At 38.7% G+C, this 13,573-nt stretch overlaps 1 pseudogene; it reads right to left on the bottom strand.

The window, feature by feature from the left end:
• Positions 1-3,998: 3,998 nt before the first annotated feature.
• On the bottom strand, positions 3,999-13,219 carry LOC127685224 (cytochrome P450 2C6-like; annotated as a pseudogene).
• Positions 13,220-13,573: the final 354 nt, after the last annotated feature.

Genomic DNA, 13,573 nt, shown 5'->3' with positions numbered 1-13,573 from the left:
AGTTCACCTGTAGTTGCTGGCAACTACAGGTACTTGGGAAATACAGGAGAACATGTGTAAAGCTATAGAAACACTTAAATAGAAAACATAAATCCCTTCAAGAAATATAGAAAAGCACAATCAAACTGGTGAAGGAATTGAACAAAACGTCCAGGATATAAAATGGAAATAGAAACTATAAATAATTCACAAATGGAGATAACCCTGGAGATAGAAAACCTAGAAAAGAGATCAGGAGTTTCAGATGCAAACATCAACAACAGAATACAAGAAATAAAAGGGAAAAATGTCAGCCATAGAAGATACCATAGACTATATGAAACAACAATCAAATAAAATACAAAGTGCAAAAAAGGTACTAACCCAAAACATCAATTAAATTCAAGATACAATCAAAAACAAAATTTAAATATTATATGAATAAAAGAGAGGGAAGATCCCCAATTCAAAGGGACAGAAAACATGGTCAATATTCTTAACCTTCAGAGAAATGAAAATCAAAAGGACATTGATATTCCATATTATAACTGGCAGAATGGTTAATATCAAAAGCATAAGTCATATGTCATGCTGGCAAGGATGTGGAACACAGGGAACTCTCCTCAATTGCTGGTAGAAATGGAAATTTATATAGTCACTTTAGAAATTCATATGGAAATTTCTCAGAAAATTTGGAATCAATCTACCTCAAGACCCATCTAGTTCACTACTGGAGATTTTATATATATATATAATCTTTTGGATATATATATCTATATATATCTATCTATATCTATCTATATCTATATCTATATCTATATCTATATATCTATATCTACTATATCTATATCTATATCTATATCTATATCTATATCTATATCTATATCTATATCTATATCTATATATATCCAAAAGATGTGCCATTCAACCAAAAGCACACTTTCTCAACTACATTCAGAGTGGCTTTATTCATAATAGTTACGAACTGGAAACAAACTTGATATCCTTCTACTAATAATCGATAAAGAAAATGTCCCACCTGGGGATTCATTCTATAAACAGTCACCAAACCCTGACAATACAATGGATGACAAGAAGTGCATACCGAAAGGAGCCTGTTATGGTTATCTCTGGATTGGCCCTGTCAGGACCTTACAGATACAGAGGCAGATGCTAGCAGCCAACCATTGGACTGAGCACAGGATCCCCAATAGAGTTGTTGGATGGAGGACTGGAGGAGTTGAAGGGATTTGCAGGCCCATAAGGAGAACAATGATGTTGGCCAATCAGACACCCCTGGACTCCCAGGGACTAAGCCACCAACCAAGTGGTACACATGGTTCCAGCCAAAAGAGCAGAAGAGGAATGCCTTGTTGAGCATCAGTGGGAGGAGAGGTCCTTGGTCCTATGTAGGCTCAATAGATGTCCCAGCATGGGGAAATTGAGGCAGAGTAGGTGGGAGTGGGCTGGATAGGGGGCATATTTTTGGAGGCAGGGGGTAGGAGGATGGGTTGGGGGCTTTTAGGGAGGAAGAAAACTGGGAAAGGGTATAATATTTGAAATGTAAAGGAAGAATATATTCAATTAAAAAATGACAATGTGTACATTGACATAGTGGAATAAGCTACTCAGCTGTTTAAGAAATTTGTTTCATAGATAAAACTAGAAAAAAATCATCTCCAGTGAAGCAGCTCAGGCCCAGAAAGAAAACATAATATGTCTTCACTTATATGTGAATATTAATTGGTTAACTAAAGAATTTTCAAACTATAGTCCACAGACCCAGAGAGGCTAAGTAAAAAGAAATGGTCTATGGTCAATGTATGAATTTTTCTGGGAAGAGAAAATAGAATAGATTTTTAGGTAGAGTGGACATGTGGGCATTGGGAATCAGGTGGAATAGAGGGAGAGAGTACAGGGAGAGACAACTGAAATAGTGCAACATTGAGGTGCCATTGAGCAAACCTGGTTCTGTGGAAACCTCCTGGATCCTAAAGGGTAGACTCTTAGTAACTGAAGATACAATGCCTGAACCAGTAAGTAGATAAGGCTCCAAATGGTAGAACACAGAAACAAACATAGCCTGAAAAATGTGCTGGAGTAATGGTGGCTCAGAGCTTATGGGCATTTTCTGCACATGACAACTTGATGCACATGAGAGGAAGCTCCTGCCTGACACTGCCTATGTTCAAGAATCAAAAGCCAAATGAAAATCTAGCATAGAACCTAGTACAACTGATGCCCCCCACCCAAAAAAGTCAAGGAAATGACCTCTAATGATATTTTGATGTACTCAGATTAGCACTATGTCCAATTGCCTTCAGAGAGGCTTCCTCTGGTAGCTAATGGGAGAAGATGCAGAGACCCACAGCAAATCACTAGAGGGAGCCTATGAACCATGCAGAAGAGTGTGAGGTAGGACTGTAGTAGCCAGAGGCATTAACATCATCATGAGAACACAACCTACAAAATCAACTAAGTAGTGCTCATAGAGGCTCACACAGACTGAAGCAAAGACTGCATGGGCCTGAACTAGGTCCTCTGCATGCATGATGTGGTTGTATAGGTTAATGCTTTTGGGAGAATTCCTAACAGTAGCAGTCTGGATGTCTCTGCACCTTTTGTTTGCTCTTTGGACCTTTTTCCTTCTCCTGGGTTTCCAAGTCCAACCTTGATATGAAGATTTGTGCCTAGACTTATCACATCTTGTTATGCCCAGTTTGGTCAATATCCCTGGGAGCCTTGCTATTTTCTGAAGGGAAATGGAGGAAGAATGGATCTGGGGAAGAAGGATGATAGTGGAAGCACTGAAAAAAGTAGAATGGGGAAGGCTGTAGTGAGGATGTGCTGTATGAAGAAAGAATACATAAAAAGAAAAGAACCCAAATGATTGTAGTAGTAGTTGTTGTTGTTGTTGCAAGCAAATCCAAGCACAAGCCCCAACTTTCATGGCTATTCTTCCCTGTGACTTGTCTTTACTATGTTTCTTTATAGAGTGCTTCTGTTTCTGGTCACTGTTCATCTGTTTTAAAGACAAATACTTTGGTCAAACTTAGTGTTTATCAGCTATCAGTTATTGGTGAGGGTGTTTATTCTATATGAATATTGTTTTATGTTTGTATGGAAACTGTAGCTAAGCATTTCATTGTCTGCAGTCTGCAAAAGAAGTACAATTCTATTGCTTTGTGTTGCTTATAGCCATTAAATCATTACTTTTACATAAAAAACAAAGACAAATACTGCCAGTGACTATAGCTAACACTCAGTAGAAGAGCTTTCTTACCATCTTTCTTTCACATCCTCTTTTGTGTTAGGAAAGTGGAGTTTAAGACTAGGTGCTTGTTTGAGAACAGTCTTATCTATGTAGAGGCGAAAAGTCAAACTCAGGTATTGTTTCTTGGGAATTTCCTGTCTTGTTTTGAGAGACAGTGTGCCTCCTGGGCATGGCTATTTAGTTACTATGAGTGACCAGAAAGCTCAGGGGATGTTTCTGTGTCTGCTTCCTAAGCCCTGGTATAAAGAGTTTATGTCACAGACCTATACAATACCTAGACTTTGAGATATGCACTGGAGATGAAATTTGGGTCCTCAGGCTTTAACGACAAGGATGACATGAGGTTCCTAAGCTTTCTCCCCAGCACTCACACTTTCCATGCTCTGTTCTCATTGTATGGAACAATGTAATAAATTGAGAATCGACAGTGTTTTGTTTCTAGCCTGAATTGTAATGAAACACTTAGAAAAGGCACATCAATCAAATGATCTTATTATTGAGAATTTAAAGAAGATAAATTACTATGAATTACAATAAGAAAATAATTCCATGGTGGTACAGCTAAACCACAGTAAGTCAAATATGTATATATATGTGTGTTACAGAAGATAGGGGAGTGCAGATATACACGTGCAGTGATTCCAGAAACTGGAAACTGGAATACGGATATTTCTTGAATCTTGAGGGATATAGGAGTTATTTGAAGGGAGAAAGGACAATCCATCAGGGGCCAGGCTATTCTTCTTTAGAGAAGAATGAGGCACAACTCATAAAATGGTAGTCGAGAAGTAAATCCATTGAACACTGGAGTTGTATTTATGTCCTTTGGTGAATCAGAGATTTCAGCTTAAAGTTTTGGTCAAGAATAAAAATAGCTCCATGTGGTCCAGGCCCTCTTCTACACATATCCATGTTCCTGGGGGGAAATGCCAAAGAAGATAATTTTTCCTTGTATATAAGTGTTATCTTGAAATGCATTGCACTGGTAGAAATACAAGCGCACAACACTAACTGCTGAGTTAAAGAGTACATGGTTAGAGAAGTGGACAGAGGAAGGGAAAAACTTTTATACATATAGACAAAGAGGGTTATGTTTCCAACTAACATACATTTGAAGGAATGTATCCTTCAAAAATACTTGCCCGCTAGATGTGTTTGATTATACCTGTGTTCACAGCACCAGGGAAACTGTGAAGAAGAGATTTTTAATTCTTTATAAATATCATAAAACTAAGGTAGCACACATATTGCAGGAAAGTATTCAATATCAACTGTTCATACCCTAAATTTGGGGGAGGGAAATCCCTGAGGCTACCACAGGGCATCATACCATGTCTAAAATTTCTCTATCATCCCAAGGTGATCTAGAAAATTCTGAACAGAGAGAAAGTGTTCTGTTCCAGTGGCTAGGGCACTTCAGTGAAATGATCCCCCATATTCTTTTGAATATTTTTTTGTGACCTATGCCCTTTGAGGAAGCTACACATACTTTATGAGAATGCTGCTCTATGCTTTTTACAAAGTGTGATGTATGAAAGAGCAAGGTATGCACTTCTTTCCAACAACACTCCAGTTCTTATACATGTGATAATCTCACATGCATTATCCAACTGCATGAAGTACTTAGTCAACTGTTTCCCAAACATGCTTTAAGCCCCTTGGTACTTTTCTGTGTTTTTGTAGACATAGCTTATTGTTCAGCCTGGGGGTGAGTTAGAGCAAAGACATGAACTTAAATTATGAAGAACTCTCCATTTTCATGGGGAGTGAGTAAAATGTAAGTGAAGTTCGGTTTTTAGAGTGGTATCTTTGATATTTCTGTGATATACCTAAAGAAAGTAAACAAATTCCCTTCACTCCTAGTTTCTCAATTTCTGAACAATCAAAAGACTCATTTTCACAGCCTGACAGAGTGGGTGGTCCTCATAAAGGAGAGTGCATGGACAATTCAAGTCATGGTCCCGATCATACACAGACTGCAAATCTATCAGCCTCTGTGGAGTCACTTTGTAAATCCCCACAGATCTGCATGCCACTGGAACAGCGGTAATGGGTTTCTATTACCTGCTGAGAAAGGCATGAAATAGTTACTTTTCTTAACAATTCTATTCCCATCTGGAAAGTGGCCAGGGTCAAACATCTCAGGGTTGGGAAGTTCCTTGCTGTTGTGGAGCACTGATGAGAGTGATGTTATAACTTGTGGGTCCCCTGAAATGACACACAAAAGAGTAACAAACACACAAGGTACTAAGAAATCATGGCATTTATGGAAAATGGGAAATAATGTAATTCAATCTTCTTCTCCACAGATGGGGTTAAATATAAAGAATATAGAAGATATTTCTGTAAGATGGATCATAGGAAGACAGTGAGGTCAGTGACAGTGAGATTATTAATGTGCCTTCAGTCCAATTTTAGGTCAGTACTTTAGTATCGATGTTATCATTTGTAGATGAATTTTAATCCAGCAATGTGGCTGCTCTGGCAAGAGATCATATGCAAACACCTTCCAGGTTTGTGTGATCTGGCTAGAATTCAGATCTGCCTCTAATTCCAGGGGAGAATGCAAGCAAACCTCTGAGTTAAAGGCCAGCACGGTAAAGAACAAGTTTCAGGTAAAGAAATGTGTAGGTTCAGGTATGGGGACACACACCTTTAATCTCAGCACCCAGGAGGCAGAGACATGTAAATCTCTGAGTTCTAGTCAATCAGTTCAGCAAACTCAGTGAGTTGAAAGGCAGGGGAAAGGAGCAGAGTTCATGGTACTTCAATTTGTGGAGTTCAGAGGCAGTTTTTACAGGGACAGACTTACAAAGGCAGGTTACAAAGAGAACAAGTAAGACACATGTAAAGACAGAATGAGTCAGAGAATAAGAAAGAGCCAGAAGATTAGAACAGATTGCCAGAGTTAGTATTAGGCCAAACAGAGTAATTTAGTGAGAATCTAAGAGAACTCAGATTGAATCAGGAAGTTTGGAGAGGAGTTTGGACCAGATAAACTGAATTGAACCAGCTAACCAGAGTTCAAAAAGAACTAGAAAGGATGAGCTTATTCAGCAGTAAGCAAAGATGACAATTACATGAAGTGACTAAAAGTTACACTTACAAAGGTCATATCAAAAACATTATCAGGGGGATCCAGGAAAGGAGAAATCATTTCAAATGTAAATAAAGAATTTTGAATAAAAAACAAAAACAAACAAACAAACAAAACCATTATTCATCACAAACAAGCTGGTTTAATTCCAGAGATCTTGGCATGATTCTCCCCAAAAGAAAAAATATTTCTCATACTCGTGAGGAAAAAAAAAAATCATACTGAGGTCACCCAACTTAAAGATTCAAATGCTACATGTTTTCCTCTCACTTGAGAGTCTTAGCTTAAATCATGTGTTTTAGTTTTTATTGGATATTTTATTTATTTACATTTCAAATGTTACCCCCTTTTAACATTCATCCCCTGGAACCCACATCCCATTCCCCCTCCCTCTGCTTCTATGAAGGTGTTCCCCTACCCACCAAACCCACATCCCTGCCCTGGTAATCCCCTACACTGGGGAATCATGCATTCACACTACCAAGGGCCTCTTCTCCCATTGATGCCCAACAAGGCCATCCTCTGCTACATATGTGGCTGGAGCCATGGGTCCCTCCATGAGTACTCATTAGGTGGGAGTTTAGTCCTTGGGAGCTCTGGGGGCTCCGGTTAGTTGATATTTTTGTTCTTCCTATGGCATTGCAAACCCCTTCAGTTCCTTCAGTCCTTTCTCTAACTCTATCATTGGGGACCCCATGCTCAGTCCAATGGTTTCCTGCAAGCATCCTGTTTTGTATTTGTCAGGTTCTGGCAGAGCCTCTCAGGAGACAGATATATCAGGATACTGTCAACTAGTGCTGTTTTCATCCACAATAGTGTTTGGGTTTAGTGACTGTATGGCATGGATCCCCAGGGGAGGCAGTCTCTAGATGACCTTTCATTTGGTGCCTGCTCCACACTTTTTCCCTGTTTGTGCTCCCATGAGTATTTTGTATCCCCCTCTAAGAAGGACCAAAGCACCCACACTTTTGTCTTCCATCTTCTTGAATTGAATCTTGTGTATTCCAAGCTTTTGGGCTAATATCTGTTTATTAGTGAGTGCATAACATGTGTATTTTTTTTGTGACTGTGATACCTCACTCAGGAAGACATTTTCTAGTTCCATGTATTTGCCCAAGAATTTCACGAAGTCATTGTTTTTAATAGCTGAGTAGTACCTCATAGTGTAAATGTACCACATTTTTCTGTATCCATTCCTCTATTGAGGGACATCTCAGTTGTTTCCAGCTTCTGGTTACTATAATAAGGCTGCCATGAACATAGTGGAGCATATGTCCTTGTTATATGTTGGAGCATCTTTTTGGTATATGCCCAGGAGTGCTATATCTGGTAATACTATATCCAATTTTCTAAGGAAACTCTAGACTCATTTCCAGGGTGGTTGTACCAGCCTGCAATCCCACCAACAATAGGGAAGTGTCCTTCTATCTCCACATCCTCGGCAACATCTGCTGTCACTTGAGTTTTTGATCTTAGCCATTCTAACTGGTTTGTGGTGGAATCTTAGGGTTGCTTTCATTTTATTTTTTTTTAATATTTTTATTTTGTATATTCTTTGTTTACATTCCAAATGATTTCCCATTGTTTTCATTTTCATTTCACTGACAACTATGGATGCTGACCATTTCTTTAGCTGTTTCTCTGCTACTCGATATTCCTCAGTTGAAAATTCTTTATTTAGGTCTGTACCCCATTTTTGTAATAGGATTATTTGGTTTTCTGGAGTCTAACTTCTTGAATTCTTTGTATATATTGGATATTAGTCCTCTATCAGATGTAGGCCTGGTTTAGATCTTTTCCAAGTCTGTTGGTTTCCATTTTGTCCTATTAACAGTCTCCCTTGCTTTACAGAAGCTTTGCAATTTTATGAAGTCTGATATCGATATTGATTCTTGATCTTAGAACATAAGTCATTGGTATTTTGTTCAGGAAATTTGTCAAGGCTATTCTATTTCCCACTTTCTGTTCTACTAGTTTTAGTGTATTTGGTTTTATGTGGAGGTTATTGATCCACTTGGACTTGAGCTTTGTACAAGGAGAAAAGAATGGATTGATGTCCATTCTTCTGTAGGCTGACCTCCAGTTGAACTATCACTATTTGTTGAAAATGATGTCTTTTTTTACACTGGATGTTTTCTCAGAAGATGGAAAGATCTTGCATGCTCATGTATTGGAAAGCTTATTATAGCAAAAATGGCCATCTTGTCAAAAGCAATCTACATATTCTATGCAATCCCTATCAAAAATTTCAACTCAATAGTTAGAAAGAGCAATTTGCAAATTCATTTGCAATAACAAAAAAAACCAGGATAGAGATATCTGTTCTCTACAATAAAAGAAATTCTGGAAGAATCACCATCCATGACCTCAAGCTATTACAGAGCAATAGTGATAAAAACTGTATGGTAAAGAAAATGGTATTGTGTAGATAGCCTTATTGGGGTGCCATGCCACCTGACAGGAACTTGACACCTACCAATGTGAATTCCTCTCCAAGGCTTTGAGGGGGAACTCCTGTGTTAGCCATAATCACCTTCTCCTAAGGTGGGGCACTCAGACCAAGGTGAAGCCCATTGTTCTTCAAGAACCTGAAGTTTCCTGAAAAAACACTAGCCACCTGTAGAGCAACTAAACCAGTTCTGTGGAGAAGCTTCCAGCCTTTGTGGGAAGGATTTTCCCCTGCCTATATATTTGGAGTTCTTCATTAAACATTGAGACCTTGAACAGCAATGTTGTCTTGGTCTCCATCTCTTTTTCCTGCTTTCCCATACATCCGCAGCTTCCCTTCCAGGTAACCCATTAGATGTAACTGTGGGCAGTTACAATATTGGAATAGAGGCATGCAGGCAGATCAATGGAAGAGAATTGAAGACTCAGAAATGAATCCATACACCTATGGTCACTTGATCTTTGTTTTGTGTTTTTAACTTATGGTGTTTGTGGAAACTAGGTATTTAAATGCAGGTCACTGTCAATGAAGGATGCATGTGGGCTAATAGAATACAGGTGAAATGAGGGTAGAAAGGAAATTTCTGGGTTCAGGATTCAAGCAGGTAGTGAAGTGATATGCATGGGAAAGTGGGCAGCAAGAGGAAGGTTTAAACAAAATTTAAGGAATATAAGAAGTTATGTGGGTATGTACATAGGATCTCTACAAGGGGATATCACAGTTCAAATAAAGTGAAGACTTAAACAAAATGCAAGGCATAAAAGAATTTATTTGGTAACCTACATAGCACCCATAATGGGAACCTCACAGTACAATTTAAAAACATATAATAAAAGGGGATAATTGAGAGAAGCAGTGGTGGCGCACGCCTGTAATCCCAGTACTTTGGGAGGCAGAGCCAGGTGGATTTCTGAGTTCGAGGCCAGCCTGGCCTACAGAGTGAGTTCCAGGACAGCCAGGGTTATACAGAGAAACCCTGTCTCGAAAAAAACCAAATCCAAAAAACCAAAAAAAAAGGGGGGGGGGATAATTGAACACGTGTACTATCAAAGAATGGGGTAAGTATACTATGAGTGAAGGTGTGCTATCAAAGAACAGGGTGAGTATAGTAGGAGTGAAAATTTCAAGCACGTATAGAGAATAAGGAAAAAAGAAGTAAGGGGCAATGTTCAATCATATCCTCAATTCTCAGGGGTCATTATGAAAGAGTGAGCAGAAATAATGTAGGAATCAAAGGGACAGTGTGATTGAAGACGAGCACAGAGCGCAGAGATTCAGCAGAGAAAAGCAAAGCTTACCTCGGGGATGAGGTAATTCTAGAACCTTGAATATCACAGGTCATTGCGTGTGGCAGGCTGACAGGGATGAGGTCAATGAACCCCTGGACCTCATGAATCATGGCATCTGTGTAGGGCATGTGGCTCCTGTCCTGCATGCAAGGGCTGCGATATTTGCCAATCACAGGATGAATCTCTTCTTGGACTTTAGCTGGTTGATCACAGTAAAAATAGGGGGAATGAGAAAGATGTAAAGTGTTTATCACAGTACATGACTACACGATGCTCAAAAAGTGCCTCAATAGCACTATAAATGCATTTTATATCCAGGAGTATATTAAGACAAGCAGAGATACTACAAGTAGATTCATAATGCTATCTTACCAATAGTTGTTATAATATATCAGTATGTACTTATAAGAGTAAATAAAATGGGATTAAGTAAATATTTCAAAGAACAAAACAATACAATTAACCATCATATCATAGTCTGATAAAGGACAATTATAAATCAAACATTGAATTTTTGTCAAAATACAATATCTTCAAAAAATCTTGTGTGTTTGTTTGTGTGTGTATGTGTGAAATTTAGTGTAATATAATGCTCAAAATAGGACAAGTTCAAACTAAACAGTTGCTTCTGAAAAATTACCATATTTGTAAATAATTTGTTTCTTATATTTACACTTACATGAAATAGCCATTATCTTCTGCTGCAAAAATGAAAAAATTTGAATTCCAATTATATCCCATATACTAAAAGGCATCTACAAATAAATAAAGCAAACATACAGTACACGCACACATACACACGCACGCACACACACACACAAACACATACATACTTCCTTTTACTTCATGTACAATGTGTTGGATTTCAGGATTTAGTCATTCCAATTTTCATTGTGAGACTCATTAATGGTATATAAATATTTTCTATTACAAAAATTATGATTATCTTCAATCAGTAATAGACATTTTGACTGTTTTTTTCTATTTAGTTTGTAATCTTCCATTTCATGAGTTACAATAGCTTCTACGTATCTAAATTCATAGCTCTTGAAATAAAAGTTCAGCGTATATGAGCCTCAGACCACATATTACTTCTCATTTGTCCCTCAATCTCTGTTCATGCATGCAGCATCCACATGGTAAATACAGAATAGAGAGCTTTGTAAATCTTGTGTCAAGAAACCTATCCTATAGTCTTATCCTCCTAAGTAGGTTGTTCAGATTCCTGGAGACCATGACTTCCTTGACCATGCTTCAGAGAAGTAGGTAAAAATATTCAAGTGTTTCATGAATAAGGAAGGTTTATGCAACAATGAGGTCAAGGCCTGCATTTTTGCTTAGCAGTCTCACAGCAAATATTTACATGTGGCTCAGGGGTCTCCCTAAAATATGTTGTGCGTGTATTTAGTCCTAGTGTTCTGAAACTTCATGACTGTTTCTTGGGTTAGTGGTTTAATTCTATCCACTTTGAAGAGTATTTGGAGATTTCTATTAAGATGATACAATGTAAATATAATTATAGATACTAACTTATCTAAAAGATAGGTCTTGCCATTTAAATTCATAAACAAATTGAACAAAGATGCTCTAATCCTCTCAATTCTGGGACTAGAACACCATCACTCTTCCTGCTTTTGTCCCTATATATTGCTCTTTGTCTGTCAACAACTGGAAATTTTTAATACATGGCTTTGTACACTCACTTTTTACATTCAATTCTGCCTTCTTCCATCAGGGCAACTCAGTCACTGTTGGATTGTGGTGGGAAGCCCCGGCAAGAAGAAACTCCTTTTATAACCATTTTTTTTCTTAACTAAGTCTTTCAGTAACTTTATTTCATATCCCTAGAAGAGCATTAAGTGACATTTGCTACATTTCAAAAATCATACAACTTAAAGCAGTGAGCTTCCCTCTTCAGTAAAATACAGCGAAGCTAGAAAGCCAGATTGTGTGTTTGAAAATGCCTGTAAAATAATACATGCTTGAAGGATCTGGATGATTTTTTTTTATTAGATATATTTTTTATTTACATTTCAAACGATTTCCCCTTTTCTGGCTTCCCACTCCCTGAAAGTCCCATAAGCCCTCTTCCCTCCCCCTCTTCCCCCATCCATCCCTTCCCACTTACCTGTTCTGGTATTGCCATATACTGCTACACTGAGTCTTTCCATAACCAGGGGCCACTCCTCAATTCTTCTTAGACATTATTTGATGTGTGGATTATGTTTTGGGTATTCCAATTTTCTAGGCTAATATCCACTTATTAGTGAGTGCATACCATGATTGACCTTTTGAGACTGGGTTACCTCACTTAGTATGATGTTCTCCAGCTCCATCCATTTGTCTAAGAATTTCATGAATTCATTGTTTCTAATGGCTGAACAGTACTCCATTGTGCAAATATACCACATTTTCTACTGAATTAAATTAAGGGTTGGGAGTTGTGCTCTGCAGAGATCCTAGTGAGGGTAATCTTTGTGATTGCATGGAGGAGGACATGGGAAACAAGGAACGTTAATTCATGATGAACTTCACTAGAGATGTTGAGAGAATTATACTCCTGAATTTTTAAATGCTGTCAGCACTGGAAATCCCTATCAGTCAAATTTCCAACATACCAGACATCTAATCAGAGTTTCTTTGAAAATGGCAGTACATTAATTAGCATAAACAAAGGACAAACAAGGTATTTGCATTCCGAGGCCTAAGGTCTTTAGGCTTTCTCCTAGCCTCCCAGCAGACTTCCATTTCCTGCACCTTTGGATTGCCACAGGCTTACTTCTTCCATACACCTGGGTTAAGGATTCGTTTCTTCAATAGTCAAAACTAAAATCCTGAGGCAAATTCAAAGGTTAAAAGTTCAGTTTCTAACCCAGCCTGGCGTTGAAGCACAATCAGAATCTGTCACTGGATAAGTTCAGTGCTGCAGATGATTCATTTTTGTAAATAGCTCTGAATAGGTATGGCATAGGACAGACTCAAGCAAGCTCTGTGGTGGTGGAAAGACAGCAGTAGGGCTGACACACAGTGGGAGCCACTACACACATCTCATTTCCAACCACGCCACAGGTCCACATGCGCAGTGCCACAGTGGCAGGAACCTGGGCACCTGCAGCAGCTCTCCTGCCCATGCCCCCAATATTGCCATGGGACCTTGAAGTCTACAAAGCTCTATCTCTCCAGAGTACAGCCCACAGAGATAAGGCCAGGAGCACATTCCTTACAGATGCCAAGATACTAAAGTTTACTTTCCTGCTGGTGGGTGGGTCCCAAAGTCCTCTGAGTCCTACTTTAGCCCAAAATGAGGAGCTCCGGACCACTAGCCCGAGAGCTGTCTGCTAGCTGATCGCCCTGGGACATGATGGGGCCTTTTTCTTTTTTTAAACTGAATATAATGTTCATTACATTTCAAATGGTAAAACCTTTCCCAGTTTCCTCCCTCCCTGAAAACCCTCAACCCCTACTCCCACCCCCTGTCTCCAAGT

The sequence above is a fragment of the Apodemus sylvaticus genome, chromosome 1, assembly GCF_947179515.1.
Source record: "Apodemus sylvaticus chromosome 1, mApoSyl1.1, whole genome shotgun sequence".
Classification (NCBI taxonomy): Eukaryota; Metazoa; Chordata; class Mammalia; order Rodentia; family Muridae; genus Apodemus; species Apodemus sylvaticus.
The sequence above is the reverse complement of the archived record's forward strand: the minus strand, read 5'-3'. Positions and strand labels throughout refer to the sequence as shown.